The 12,359-nt window shown below is 70.7% G+C and overlaps 6 non-coding genes across 6 annotated transcripts; all 6 read right to left on the reverse strand.

The window, feature by feature from the left end:
* Positions 1-1,160: 1,160 nt before the first annotated feature.
* Positions 1,161-1,279, reverse strand: LOC129642670 (5S ribosomal RNA). Its single transcript, XR_008709917.1, has one exon. It is a non-coding gene; the product is annotated as a 5S ribosomal RNA (ribosomal RNA).
* Positions 1,280-3,264: 1,985 nt separating this feature from the next.
* On the reverse strand, positions 3,265-3,383 carry LOC129642671 (5S ribosomal RNA). The gene has a single exon (XR_008709918.1). It is a non-coding gene; the product is annotated as a 5S ribosomal RNA (ribosomal RNA).
* A 1,985-nt stretch (positions 3,384-5,368) lies between these two features.
* On the reverse strand, positions 5,369-5,487 carry LOC129642672 (5S ribosomal RNA). Its single transcript, XR_008709919.1, has one exon. It is a non-coding gene; the product is annotated as a 5S ribosomal RNA (ribosomal RNA).
* Positions 5,488-7,468: 1,981 nt separating this feature from the next.
* Positions 7,469-7,587, reverse strand: LOC129642674 (5S ribosomal RNA). The gene has a single exon (XR_008709921.1). It is a non-coding gene; the product is annotated as a 5S ribosomal RNA (ribosomal RNA).
* Positions 7,588-9,575: 1,988 nt separating this feature from the next.
* Positions 9,576-9,694, reverse strand: LOC129642675 (5S ribosomal RNA). Its single transcript, XR_008709922.1, has one exon. It is a non-coding gene; the product is annotated as a 5S ribosomal RNA (ribosomal RNA).
* A 1,988-nt stretch (positions 9,695-11,682) lies between these two features.
* Positions 11,683-11,801, reverse strand: LOC129642676 (5S ribosomal RNA). The gene has a single exon (XR_008709923.1). It is a non-coding gene; the product is annotated as a 5S ribosomal RNA (ribosomal RNA).
* Between the last annotated feature and the right edge of the window lie 558 nt (positions 11,802-12,359).

Consider the following 12,359-nt stretch of genomic DNA (forward strand, 5'->3'; position numbering starts at 1 on the left):
GGAGGCCGGGGGTCAGGAGAGACAGAGACAGAAAGAGATGAAGGTTCAGAGACACACTCCCAAGACGGCGCGAGGCAGATGCAGACAGACAGACAGACAGACAGACAGACACGAGCGCGCAGGCACACACGGGGAGGGAGAGACAGAGAGAGGGAGACACAGAGCGACTGACAGAGAGCCGGAGAACGGGAGAAGGACAGGGGACAGGGGATGGCATCCGCTCCGAGATCGACACACTGGCACAGACCGTGGCACACCTCAGAGAGAGGCCCTGCGGAAGAAGCAGCTTCCCTAAGGGAGGGGGCGTCAGCCTTGGGCCGTCGGGCCCCGGCTGGGCGCAGTGCCCTGGGGCTGGCAATCACCCGTGGGGACCCCAAGACTTCCTCGCATCCGAGGTCTCAAAGGTCCCCTTCGGCTTGGCCACCTAAGGCGAGACCCAGCCCCCGCCCCCAGGCCAGAGGGTGAGCGCGTGAGAGTGTGTGTGTGAGTGTGTCGGTGGGCGACGGTGGGGGTCTGGTCGACTGGGGGCCGGGGGGAACCCAGAATGGAGGGGGCAGGGTGTGGCGGCCGGGGCTTTGGAAGTCTGTGTGGTCCTCTTGCTGTCTGTCTCTCTCTCCCTCTTTCTCCGTCTCCCTTACCTGTGGTCTCCGCCTCTTGACCTTTCTCGGGGGCGGGTGTGTGTGTGTGTGTGTGTGTGTGTGTGTGTGTGTGAGTGTTGTGTGTGTGTGTGAGTGAGTGTTGTGGTTGTGTGAGTGTGTTGTGCGCACGCCTGCAGGAGACCCAGAGGCTGCCTGCGAGGATGCCTCTGGTGGTGGGGCTGGGGCCGGGGCTAGGGCCTGGGCCCCGCCCGGAAGTGCCTGAGGCCTGCCAAGGGAGCCCCAGACAGAGAGCACCCCCTCCACCGCCCCCCACCCACCCCCCGCCCCCTCGCCCTCGCCGGTCCTCTGGTTTCCTGGAAGCCGAATGCGGAGGGGCTCGCGGGCCGCGCGGAGGCAACCCAGGTCTGCAGCGGGAGTCGGGGCCCCGGCCACCCACCCCGCGAGGGGCTGGAAGGCAGGCGACCGCTCTGAGCGCGGTGGGGTGCGAGGGGCCAGCGGCAGGTGGGGCTTGCGGGGGTGGGGGGCGGGCGCTAAAGGAGAGGGGAGGCCAAAAAAAAAAAAAGCCTACAGCACCCGGTATTCCCAGGCGGTCTCCCATCCAAGTACTAACCAGGCCCGACCCTGCTTAGCTTCCGAGATCAGACGAGATCGGGCGCGTTCAGGGTGGTATGGCCGTAGACGGGGGCGGCTGCCGCCGGGCGCCCTAAGAGCCCTGCGCTGCGCCTGCCTTTCCCTCTGACCTGCCGCTCGGGCCAGCCGGCCGCAGCTCTCCACGGAGCGCGCGCTGCACTTGAGCTGCACGACCCGCGACCGGACTCCCCGCGGCCGTGTGGCCGGCCGACGCCGCTCCGCGCCCCGCACACCGCCACCCCCGGCCAGCACCCGCCCGGCCCGGCCCGGCCCGGGGGACCACAGGGCTTCCGGGACCCGGGACCCTGGACCCGCAGCAGCCGGCCCGGCATGCCTGCGGCGGGTCGGGCGTGGGCTGGGCTGGGCTGGGCTGGGCTGGGGTGAGGGGCGCGGTGGGGTGAGGGGCGCGGAGGTCTGGGCGCTCTCCCACCCTGGGACCCTCCAGGCCCGCCCCCGCTCGGAGGCCGCCGCGCCCCTCCGCCACCTCCCCCCCACCAAGGGCTTCGCTGCTCAGGGCCGCGTGGCCCCGGGGGCCCGCTGGGGCCCGCGGTCCTCTGAGCCTCCTGCGGGCCTGTGCGCAGCCCAGCCTTGGCCCCGAGCGCCCATCCTGCCCGGCACCTGCCCGGTGCCCAAAGCCCCCGGGAGCCACCAGCGCGGTGAACCAGAGCTCGTCAGCCCCGCCCCTTCGCCCTACCGAGGCCCCCCTTGCCCCCACGCCGCCCTCCAAGCACAGCACCTTCCTGAGGGAGCGGACGAGCGACATGCAGGCACACGGACAGACACACAGACACTCGCAGGCACCCACGCCACGTGAGACAGCCGGCCGGCGCAAGCGCGGCAGCCAGGGCCACAGCCATAGCACCCGTGGGAGGCCGGGGGTCAGGAGAGACAGAGACAGAAAGAGATGAAGGTTCAGAGACACACTCCCAAGACGGCGCGAGGCAGATGCAGACAGACAGACAGACAGACAGACAGACAGACACGAGCGCGCAGGCACACACGGGGAGGGAGAGACAGAGAGAGGGAGACACAGAGCGACTGACAGAGAGCCGGAGAACGGGAGAAGGACAGGGGACAGGGGATGGCATCCGCTCCGAGATCGACACACTGGCACAGACCGTGGCACACCTCAGAGAGAGGCCCTGCGGAAGAAGCAGCTTCCCTAAGGGAGGGGGCGTCAGCCTTGGGCCGTCGGGCCCCGGCTGGGCGCAGTGCCCTGGGGCTGGCAATCACCCGTGGGGACCCCAAGACTTCCTCGCATCCGAGGTCTCAAAGGTCCCCTTCGGCTTGGCCACCTAAGGCGAGACCCAGCCCCCGCCCCCAGGCCAGAGGGTGAGCGCGTGAGAGTGTGTGTGTGAGTGTGTCGGTGGGCGACGGTGGGGGTCTGGTCGACTGGGGGCCGGGGGGAACCCAGAATGGAGGGGGCAGGGTGTGGCGGCCGGGGCTTTGGAAGTCTGTGTGGTCCTCTTGCTGTCTGTCTCTCTCTCCCTCTTTCTCCGTCTCCCTTACCTGTGGTCTCCGCCTCTTGACCTTTCTCGGGGGCGGGTGTGTGTGTGTGTGTGTGTGTGTGTGTGTGTGTGTGTGTGAGTGTTGTGTGTGTGTGTGAGTGAGTGTTGTGGTTGTGTGAGTGTGTTGTGCGCACGCCTGCAGGAGACCCAGAGGCTGCCTGCGAGGATGCCTCTGGTGGTGGGGCTGGGGCCGGGGCTAGGGCCTGGGCCCCGCCCGGAAGTGCCTGAGGCCTGCCAAGGGAGCCCCAGACAGAGAGCACCCCCTCCACCGCCCCCCACCCACCCCCCGCCCCCTCGCCCTCGCCGGTCCTCTGGTTTCCTGGAAGCCGAATGCGGAGGGGCTCGCGGGCCGCGCGGAGGCAACCCAGGTCTGCAGCGGGAGTCGGGGCCCCGGCCACCCACCCCGCGAGGGGCTGGAAGGCAGGCGACCGCTCTGAGCGCGGTGGGGTGCGAGGGGCCAGCGGCAGGTGGGGCTTGCGGGGGTGGGGGGCGGGCGCTAAAGGAGAGGGGAGGCCAAAAAAAAAAAAAGCCTACAGCACCCGGTATTCCCAGGCGGTCTCCCATCCAAGTACTAACCAGGCCCGACCCTGCTTAGCTTCCGAGATCAGACGAGATCGGGCGCGTTCAGGGTGGTATGGCCGTAGACGGGGGCGGCTGCCGCCGGGCGCCCTAAGAGCCCTGCGCTGCGCCTGCCTTTCCCTCTGACCTGCCGCTCGGGCCAGCCGGCCGCAGCTCTCCACGGAGCGCGCGCTGCACTTGAGCTGCACGACCCGCGACCGGACTCCCCGCGGCCGTGTGGCCGGCCGACGCCGCTCCGCGCCCCGCACACCGCCACCCCCGGCCAGCACCCGCCCGGCCCGGCCCGGCCCGGGGGACCACAGGGCTTCCGGGACCCGGGACCCTGGACCCGCAGCAGCCGGCCCGGCATGCCTGCGGCGGGTCGGGCGTGGGCTGGGCTGGGCTGGGCTGGGCTGGGGTGAGGGGCGCGGTGGGGTGAGGGGCGCGGAGGTATGGGCGCTCTCCCACCCTGGGACCCTCCAGGCCCGCCCCCGCTCGGAGGCCGCCGCGCCCCTCCGCCACCTCCCCCCCACCAAGGGCTTCGCTGCTCAGGGCCGCGTGGCCCCGGGGGCCCGCTGGGGCCCGCGGTCCTCTGAGCCTCCTGCGGGCCTGTGCGCAGCCCAGCCTTGGCCCCGAGCGCCCATCCTGCCCGGCACCTGCCCGGTGCCCAAAGCCCCCGGGAGCCACCAGCGCGGTGAACCAGAGCTCGTCAGCCCCGCCCCTTCGCCCTACCGAGGCCCCCCTTGCCCCCACGCCGCCCTCCAAGCACAGCACCTTCCTGAGGGAGCGGACGAGCGACATGCAGGCACACGGACAGACACACAGACACTCGCAGGCACCCACGCCACGTGAGACAGCCGGCCGGCGCAAGCGCGGCAGCCAGGGCCACAGCCATAGCACCCGTGGGAGGCCGGGGGTCAGGAGAGACAGAGACAGAAAGAGATGAAGGTTCAGAGACACACTCCCAAGACGGCGCGAGGCAGATGCAGACAGACAGACAGACAGACAGACAGACAGACACGAGCGCGCAGGCACACACGGGGAGGGAGAGACAGAGAGAGGGAGACACAGAGCGACTGACAGAGAGCCGGAGAACGGGAGAAGGACAGGGGACAGGGGATGGCATCCGCTCCGAGATCGACACACTGGCACAGACCGTGGCACACCTCAGAGAGAGGCCCTGCGGAAGAAGCAGCTTCCCTAAGGGAGGGGGCGTCAGCCTTGGGCCGTCGGGCCCCGGCTGGGCGCAGTGCCCTGGGGCTGGCAATCACCCGTGGGGACCCCAAGACTTCCTCGCATCCGAGGTCTCAAAGGTCCCCTTCGGCTTGGCCACCTAAGGCGAGACCCAGCCCCCGCCCCCAGGCCAGAGGGTGAGCGCGTGAGAGTGTGTGTGTGAGTGTGTCGGTGGGCGACGGTGGGGGTCTGGTCGACTGGGGGCCGGGGGGAACCCAGAATGGAGGGGGCAGGGTGTGGCGGCCGGGGCTTTGGAAGTCTGTGTGGTCCTCTTGCTGTCTGTCTCTCTCTCCCTCTTTCTCCGTCTCCCTTACCTGTGGTCTCCGCCTCTTGACCTTTCTCGGGGGCGGGTGTGTGTGTGTGTGTGTGTGTGTGTGTGTGTGTGTGTGTGAGTGTTGTGTGTGTGTGTGAGTGAGTGTTGTGGTTGTGTGAGTGTGTTGTGCGCACGCCTGCAGGAGACCCAGAGGCTGCCTGCGAGGATGCCTCTGGTGGTGGGGCTGGGGCCGGGGCTAGGGCCTGGGCCCCGCCCGGAAGTGCCTGAGGCCTGCCAAGGGAGCCCCAGACAGAGAGCACCCCCTCCACCGCCCCCCACCCACCCCCCGCCCCCTCGCCCTCGCCGGTCCTCTGGTTTCCTGGAAGCCGAATGCGGAGGGGCTCGCGGGCCGCGCGGAGGCAACCCAGGTCTGCAGCGGGAGTCGGGGCCCCGGCCACCCACCCCGCGAGGGGCTGGAAGGCAGGCGACCGCTCTGAGCGCGGTGGGGTGCGAGGGTCCAGCGGCAGGTGGGGCTTGCGGGGGTGGGGGGCGGGCGCTAAAGGAGAGGGGAGGCCAAAAAAAAAAAAAGCCTACAGCACCCGGTATTCCCAGGCGGTCTCCCATCCAAGTACTAACCAGGCCCGACCCTGCTTAGCTTCCGAGATCAGACGAGATCGGGCGCGTTCAGGGTGGTATGGCCGTAGACGGGGGCGGCTGCCGCCGGGCGCCCTAAGAGCCCTGCGCTGCGCCTGCCTTTCCCTCTGACCTGCCGCTCGGGCCAGCCGGCCGCAGCTCTCCACGGAGCGCGCGCTGCACTTGAGCTGCACGACCCGCGACCGGACTCCCCGCGGCCGTGTGGCCGGCCGACGCCGCTCCGCGCCCCGCACACCGCCACCCCCGGCCAGCACCCGCCCGGCCCGGCCCGGCCCGGGGGACCACAGGGCTTCCGGGACCCGGGACCCTGGACCCGCAGCAGCCGGCCCGGCATGCCTGCGGCGGGTCGGGCGTGGGCTGGGCTGGGCTGGGCTGGGCTGGGGTGAGGGGCGCGGTGGGGTGAGGGGCGCGGAGGTCTGGGCGCTCTCCCACCCTGGGACCCTCCAGGCCCGCCCCCGCTCGGAGGCCGCCGCGCCCCTCCGCCACCTCCCCCCCACCAAGGGCTTCGCTGCTCAGGGCCGCGTGGCCCCGGGGGCCCGCTGGGGCCCGCGGTCCTCTGAGCCTCCTGCGGGCCTGTGCGCAGCCCAGCCTTGGCCCCGAGCGCCCATCCTGCCCGGCACCTGCCCGGTGCCCAAAGCCCCCGGGAGCCACCAGCGCGGTGAACCAGAGCTCGTCAGCCCCGCCCCTTCGCCCTACCGAGGCCCCCCTTGCCCCCACGCCGCCCTCCAAGCACAGCACCTTCCTGAGGGAGCGGACGAGCGACATGCAGGCACACGGACAGACACACAGACACTCGCAGGCACCCACGCCACGTGAGACAGCCGGCCGGCGCAAGCGCGGCAGCCAGGGCCACAGCCATAGCACCCGTGGGAGGCCGGGGGTCAGGAGAGACAGAGACAGAAAGAGATGAAGGTTCAGAGACACACTCCCAAGACGGCGCGAGGCAGATGCAGACAGACAGACAGACAGACAGACAGACAGACACGAGCGCGCAGGCACACACGGGGAGGGAGAGACAGAGAGAGGGAGACACAGAGCGACTGACAGAGAGCCGGAGAACGGGAGAAGGACAGGGGACAGGGGATGGCATCCGCTCCGAGATCGACACACTGGCACAGACCGTGGCACACCTCAGAGAGAGGCCCTGCGGAAGAAGCAGCTTCCCTAAGGGAGGGGGCGTCAGCCTTGGGCCGTCGGGCCCCGGCTGGGCGCAGTGCCCTGGGGCTGGCAATCACCCGTGGGGACCCCAAGACTTCCTCGCATCCGAGGTCTCAAAGGTCCCCTTCGGCTTGGCCACCTAAGGCGAGACCCAGCCCCCGCCCCCAGGCCAGAGGGTGAGCGCGTGAGAGTGTGTGTGTGAGTGTGTCGGTGGGCGACGGTGGGGGTCTGGTCGACTGGGGGCCGGGGGGAACCCAGAATGGAGGGGGCAGGGTGTGGCGGCCGGGGCTTTGGAAGTCTGTGTGGTCCTCTTGCTGTCTGTCTCTCTCTCCCTCTTTCTCCGTCTCCCTTACCTGTGGTCTCCGCCTCTTGACCTTTCTCGGGGGCGGGTGTGTGTGTGTGTGTGTGTGTGTGTGTGTGTGTGTGAGTGTTGTGTGTGTGTGTGAGTGAGTGTTGTGGTTGTGTGAGTGTGTTGTGCGCACGCCTGCAGGAGACCCAGAGGCTGCCTGCGAGGATGCCTCTGGTGGTGGGGCTGGGGCCGGGGCTAGGGCCTGGGCCCCGCCCGGAAGTGCCTGAGGCCTGCCAAGGGAGCCCCAGACAGAGAGCACCCCCTCCACCGCCCCCCACCCACCCCCCGCCCCCTCGCCCTCGCCGGTCCTCTGGTTTCCTGGAAGCCGAATGCGGAGGGGCTCGCGGGCCGCGCGGAGGCAACCCAGGTCTGCAGCGGGAGTCGGGGCCCCGGCCACCCACCCCGCGAGGGGCTGGAAGGCAGGCGACCGCTCTGAGCGCGGTGGGGTGCGAGGGGCCAGCGGCAGGTGGGGCTTGCGGGGGTGGGGGGCGGGCGCTAAAGGAGAGGGGAGGCCAAAAAAAAAAAAAGCCTACAGCACCCGGTATTCCCAGGCGGTCTCCCATCCAAGTACTAACCAGGCCCGACCCTGCTTAGCTTCCGAGATCAGACGAGATCGGGCGCGTTCAGGGTGGTATGGCCGTAGACGGGGGCGGCTGCCGCCGGGCGCCCTAAGAGCCCTGCGCTGCGCCTGCCTTTCCCTCTGACCTGCCGCTCGGGCCAGCCGGCCGCAGCTCTCCACGGAGCGCGCGCTGCACTTGAGCTGCACGACCCGCGACTGGACTCCCCGCGGCCGTGTGGCCGGCCGACGCCGCTCCGCGCCCCGCACACCGCCACCCCCGGCCAGCACCCGCCCGGCCCGGCCCGGCCCGGGGGACCACAGGGCTTCCGGGACCCGGGACCCTGGACCCGCAGCAGCCGGCCCGGCATGCCTGCGGCGGGTCGGGCGTGGGCTGGGCTGGGCTGGGCTGGGCTGGGGTGAGGGGCGCGGTGGGGTGAGGGGCGCGGAGGTCTGGGCGCTCTCCCACCCTGGGACCCTCCAGGCCCGCCCCCGCTCGGAGGCCGCCGCGCCCCTCCGCCACCTCCCCCCCACCAAGGGCTTCGCTGCTCAGGGCCGCGTGGCCCCGGGGGCCCGCTGGGGCCCGCGGTCCTCTGAGCCTCCTGCGGGCCTGTGCGCAGCCCAGCCTTGGCCCCGAGCGCCCATCCTGCCCGGCACCTGCCCGGTGCCCAAAGCCCCCGGGAGCCACCAGCGCGGTGAACCAGAGCTCGTCAGCCCCGCCCCTTCGCCCTACCGAGGCCCCCCTTGCCCCCACGCCGCCCTCCAAGCACAGCACCTTCCTGAGGGAGCGGACGAGCGACATGCAGGCACACGGACAGACACACAGACACTCGCAGGCACCCACGCCACGTGAGACAGCCGGCCGGCGCAAGCGCGGCAGCCAGGGCCACAGCCATAGCACCCGTGGGAGGCCGGGGGTCAGGAGAGACAGAGACAGAAAGAGATGAAGGTTCAGAGACACACTCCCAAGACGGCGCGAGGCAGATGCAGACAGACAGACAGACAGACAGACAGACAGACAGACACGAGCGCGCAGGCACACACGGGGAGGGAGAGACAGAGAGAGGGAGACACAGAGCGACTGACAGAGAGCCGGAGAACGGGAGAAGGACAGGGGACAGGGGATGGCATCCGCTCCGAGATCGACACACTGGCACAGACCGTGGCACACCTCAGAGAGAGGCCCTGCGGAAGAAGCAGCTTCCCTAAGGGAGGGGGCGTCAGCCTTGGGCCGTCGGGCCCCGGCTGGGCGCAGTGCCCTGGGGCTGGCAATCACCCGTGGGGACCCCAAGACTTCCTCGCATCCGAGGTCTCAAAGGTCCCCTTCGGCTTGGCCACCTAAGGCGAGACCCAGCCCCCGCCCCCAGGCCAGAGGGTGAGCGCGTGAGAGTGTGTGTGTGAGTGTGTCGGTGGGCGACGGTGGGGGTCTGGTCGACTGGGGGCCGGGGGGAACCCAGAATGGAGGGGGCAGGGTGTGGCGGCCGGGGCTTTGGAAGTCTGTGTGGTCCTCTTGCTGTCTGTCTCTCTCTCCCTCTTTCTCCGTCTCCCTTACCTGTGGTCTCCGCCTCTTGACCTTTCTCGGGGGCGGGTGTGTGTGTGTGTGTGTGTGTGTGTGTGTGTGTGTGTGTGAGTGTTGTGTGTGTGTGTGAGTGAGTGTTGTGGTTGTGTGAGTGTGTTGTGCGCACGCCTGCAGGAGACCCAGAGGCTGCCTGCGAGGATGCCTCTGGTGGTGGGGCTGGGGCCGGGGCTAGGGCCTGGGCCGCGCCCGGAAGTGCCTGAGGCCTGCCAAGGGAGCCCCAGACAGAGAGCACCCCCTCCACCGCCCCCCACCCACCCCCCGCCCCCTCGCCCTCGCCGGTCCTCTGGTTTCCTGGAAGCCGAATGCGGAGGGGCTCGCGGGCCGCGCGGAGGCAACCCAGGTCTGCAGCGGGAGTCGGGGCCCCGGCCACCCACCCCGCGAGGGGCTGGAAGGCAGGCGACCGCTCTGAGCGCGGTGGGGTGCGAGGGGCCAGCGGCAGGTGGGGCTTGCGGGGGTGGGGGGCGGGCGCTAAAGGAGAGGGGAGGCCAAAAAAAAAAAAGCCTACAGCACCCGGTATTCCCAGGCGGTCTCCCATCCAAGTACTAACCAGGCCCGACCCTGCTTAGCTTCCGAGATCAGACGAGATCGGGCGCGTTCAGGGTGGTATGGCCGTAGACGGGGGCGGCTGCCGCCGGGCGCCCTAAGAGCCCCGCGCTGCGCCTGCCTTTCCCTCTGACCTGCCGCTCGGGCCAGCCGGCCGCAGCTCTCCACGGAGCGCGCGCTGCACTTGAGCTGCACGACCCGCGACCGGACTCCCCGCGGCCGTGTGGCCGGCCGACGCCGCTCCGCGCCCCGCACACCGCCACCCCCGGCCAGCACCCGCCCGGCCCGGCCCGGCCCGGGGGACCACAGGGCTTCCGGGACCCGGGACCCTGGACCCGCAGCAGCCGGCCCGGCATGCCTGCGGCGGGTCGGGCGTGGGCTGGGCTGGGCTGGGCTGGGCTGGGGTGAGGGGCGCGGTGGGGTGAGGGGCGCGGAGGTCTGGGCGCTCTCCCACCCTGGGACCCTCCAGGCCCGCCCCCGCTCGGAGGCCGCCGCGCCCCTCCGCCACCTCCCCCCCACCAAGGGCTTCGCTGCTCAGGGCCGCGTGGCCCCGGGGGCCCGCTGGGGCCCGCGGTCCTCTGAGCCTCCTGCGGGCCTGTGCGCAGCCCAGCCTTGGCCCCGAGCGCCCATCCTGCCCGGCACCTGCCCGGTGCCCAAAGCCCCCGGGAGCCACCAGCGCGGTGAACCAGAGCTCGTCAGCCCCGCCCCTTCGCCCTACCGAGGCCCCCCTTGCCCCCACGCCGCCCTCCAAGCACAGCACCTTCCTGAGGGAGCGGACGAGCGACATGCAGGCACACGGACAGACACACAGACACTCGCAGGCACCCACGCCACGTGAGACAGCCGGCCGGCGCAAGCGCGGCAGCCAGGGCCACAGCCATAGCACCCGTGGGAGGCCGGGGGTCAGGAGAGACAGAGACAGAAAGAGATGAAGGTTCAGAGACACACTCCCAAGACGGCGCGAGGCAGATGCAGACAGACAGACAGACAGACAGACAGACAGACAGACACGAGCGCGCAGGCACACACGGGGAGGGAGAGACAGAGAGAGGGAGACACAGAGCGACTGACAGAGAGCCGGAGAACGGGAGAAGGACAGGGGACAGGGGATGGCATCCGCTCCGAGATCGACACACTGGCACAGACCGTGGCACACCTCAGAGAGAGGCCCTGCGGAAGAAGCAGCTTCCCTAAGGGAGGGGGCGTCAGCCTTGGGCCGTCGGGCCCCGGCTGGGCGCAGTGCCCTGGGGCTGGCAATCACCCGTGGGGACCCCAAGACTTCCTCGCATCCGAGGTCTCAAAGGTCCCCTTCGGCTTGGCCACCTAAGGCGAGACCCAGCCCCCGCCCCCAGGCCAGAGGGTGAGCGCGTGAGAGTGTGTGTGTGAGTGTGTCGGTGGGCGACGGTGGGGGTCTGGTCGACTGGGGGCCGGGGGGAACCCAGAATGGAGGGGGCAGGGTGTGGCGGCCGGGGCTTTGGAAGTCTGTGTGGTCCTCTTGCTGTCTGTCTCTCTCTCCCTCTTTCTCCGTCTCCCTTACCTGTGGTCTCCGCCTCTTGACCTTTCTCGGGGGCGGGTGTGTGTGTGTGTGTGTGTGTGTGTGTGTGTGTGTGTGTGAGTGTTGTGTGTGTGTGTGAGTGAGTGTTGTGGTTGTGTGAGTGTGTTGTGCGCACGCCTGCAGGAGACCCAGAGGCTGCCTGCGAGGATGCCTCTGGTGGTGGGGCTGGGGCCGGGGCTAGGGCCTGGGCCCCGCCCGGAAGTGCCTGAGGCCTGCCAAGGGAGCCCCAGACAGAGAGCACCCCCTCCACCGCCCCCCACCCACCCCCCGCCCCCTCGCCCTCGCCGGTCCTCTGGTTTCCTGGAAGCCGAATGCGGAGGGGCTCGCGGGCCGCGCGGAGGCAACCCAGGTCTGCAGCGGGAGTCGGGGCCCCGGCCACCCACCCCGCGAGGGGCTGGAAGGCAGGCGACCGCTCTGAGCGTGGTGGGGTGCGAGGGGCCAGCGGCAGGTGGGGCTTGCGGGGGTGGGGGGCGGGCGCTAAAGGAGAGGGGAGGCCAAAAAAAAAAAAGCCTACAGCACCCGGTATTCCCAGGCGGTCTCCCATCCAAGTACTAACCAGGCCCGACCCTGCTTAGCTTCCGAGATCAGACGAGATCGGGCGCGTTCAGGGTGGTATGGCCGTAGACGGGGGCGGCTGCCGCCGGGCGCCCTAAGAGCCCCGCGCTGCGCCTGCCTTTCCCTCTGACCTGCCGCTCGGGCCAGCCGGCCGCAGCTCTCCACGGAGCGCGCGCTGCACTTGAGCTGCACGACCCGCGACCGGACTCCCCGCGGCCGTGTGGCCGGCCGACGCCGCTCCGCGCCCCGCACACCGCCACCCCCGGCCAGCACCCGCCCGGCCCGGCCCGGCCCGGGGGACCACAGGGCTTCCGGGACCCGGGACCCTGGACCCGCAGCAGCCGGCCCGGCATGCCTGCGGCGGGTCGGGCGTGGGCTGGGCTGGGCTGGGCTGGGCTGGGGTGAGGGGCGCGGTGGGGTGAGGGGCGCGGAGGTCTGGGCGCTCTCCCACCCTGGGACCCTCCAGGCCCGCCCCCGCTCGGAGGCCGCCGCGCCCCTCCGCCACCTCCCCCCCACCAAGGGCTTCGCTGCTCAGGGCCGCGTGGCCCCGGGGGCCCGCTGGGGCCCGCGGTCCTCTGAGCCTCCTGCGGGCCTGTGCGCAGCCCAGCCTTGGCCCCGAGCGCCCATCC

This window comes from Bubalus kerabau, chromosome 1, assembly GCF_029407905.1.
Source record: "Bubalus kerabau isolate K-KA32 ecotype Philippines breed swamp buffalo chromosome 1, PCC_UOA_SB_1v2, whole genome shotgun sequence".
Taxonomy (NCBI): Eukaryota; Metazoa; Chordata; class Mammalia; order Artiodactyla; family Bovidae; genus Bubalus; species Bubalus kerabau.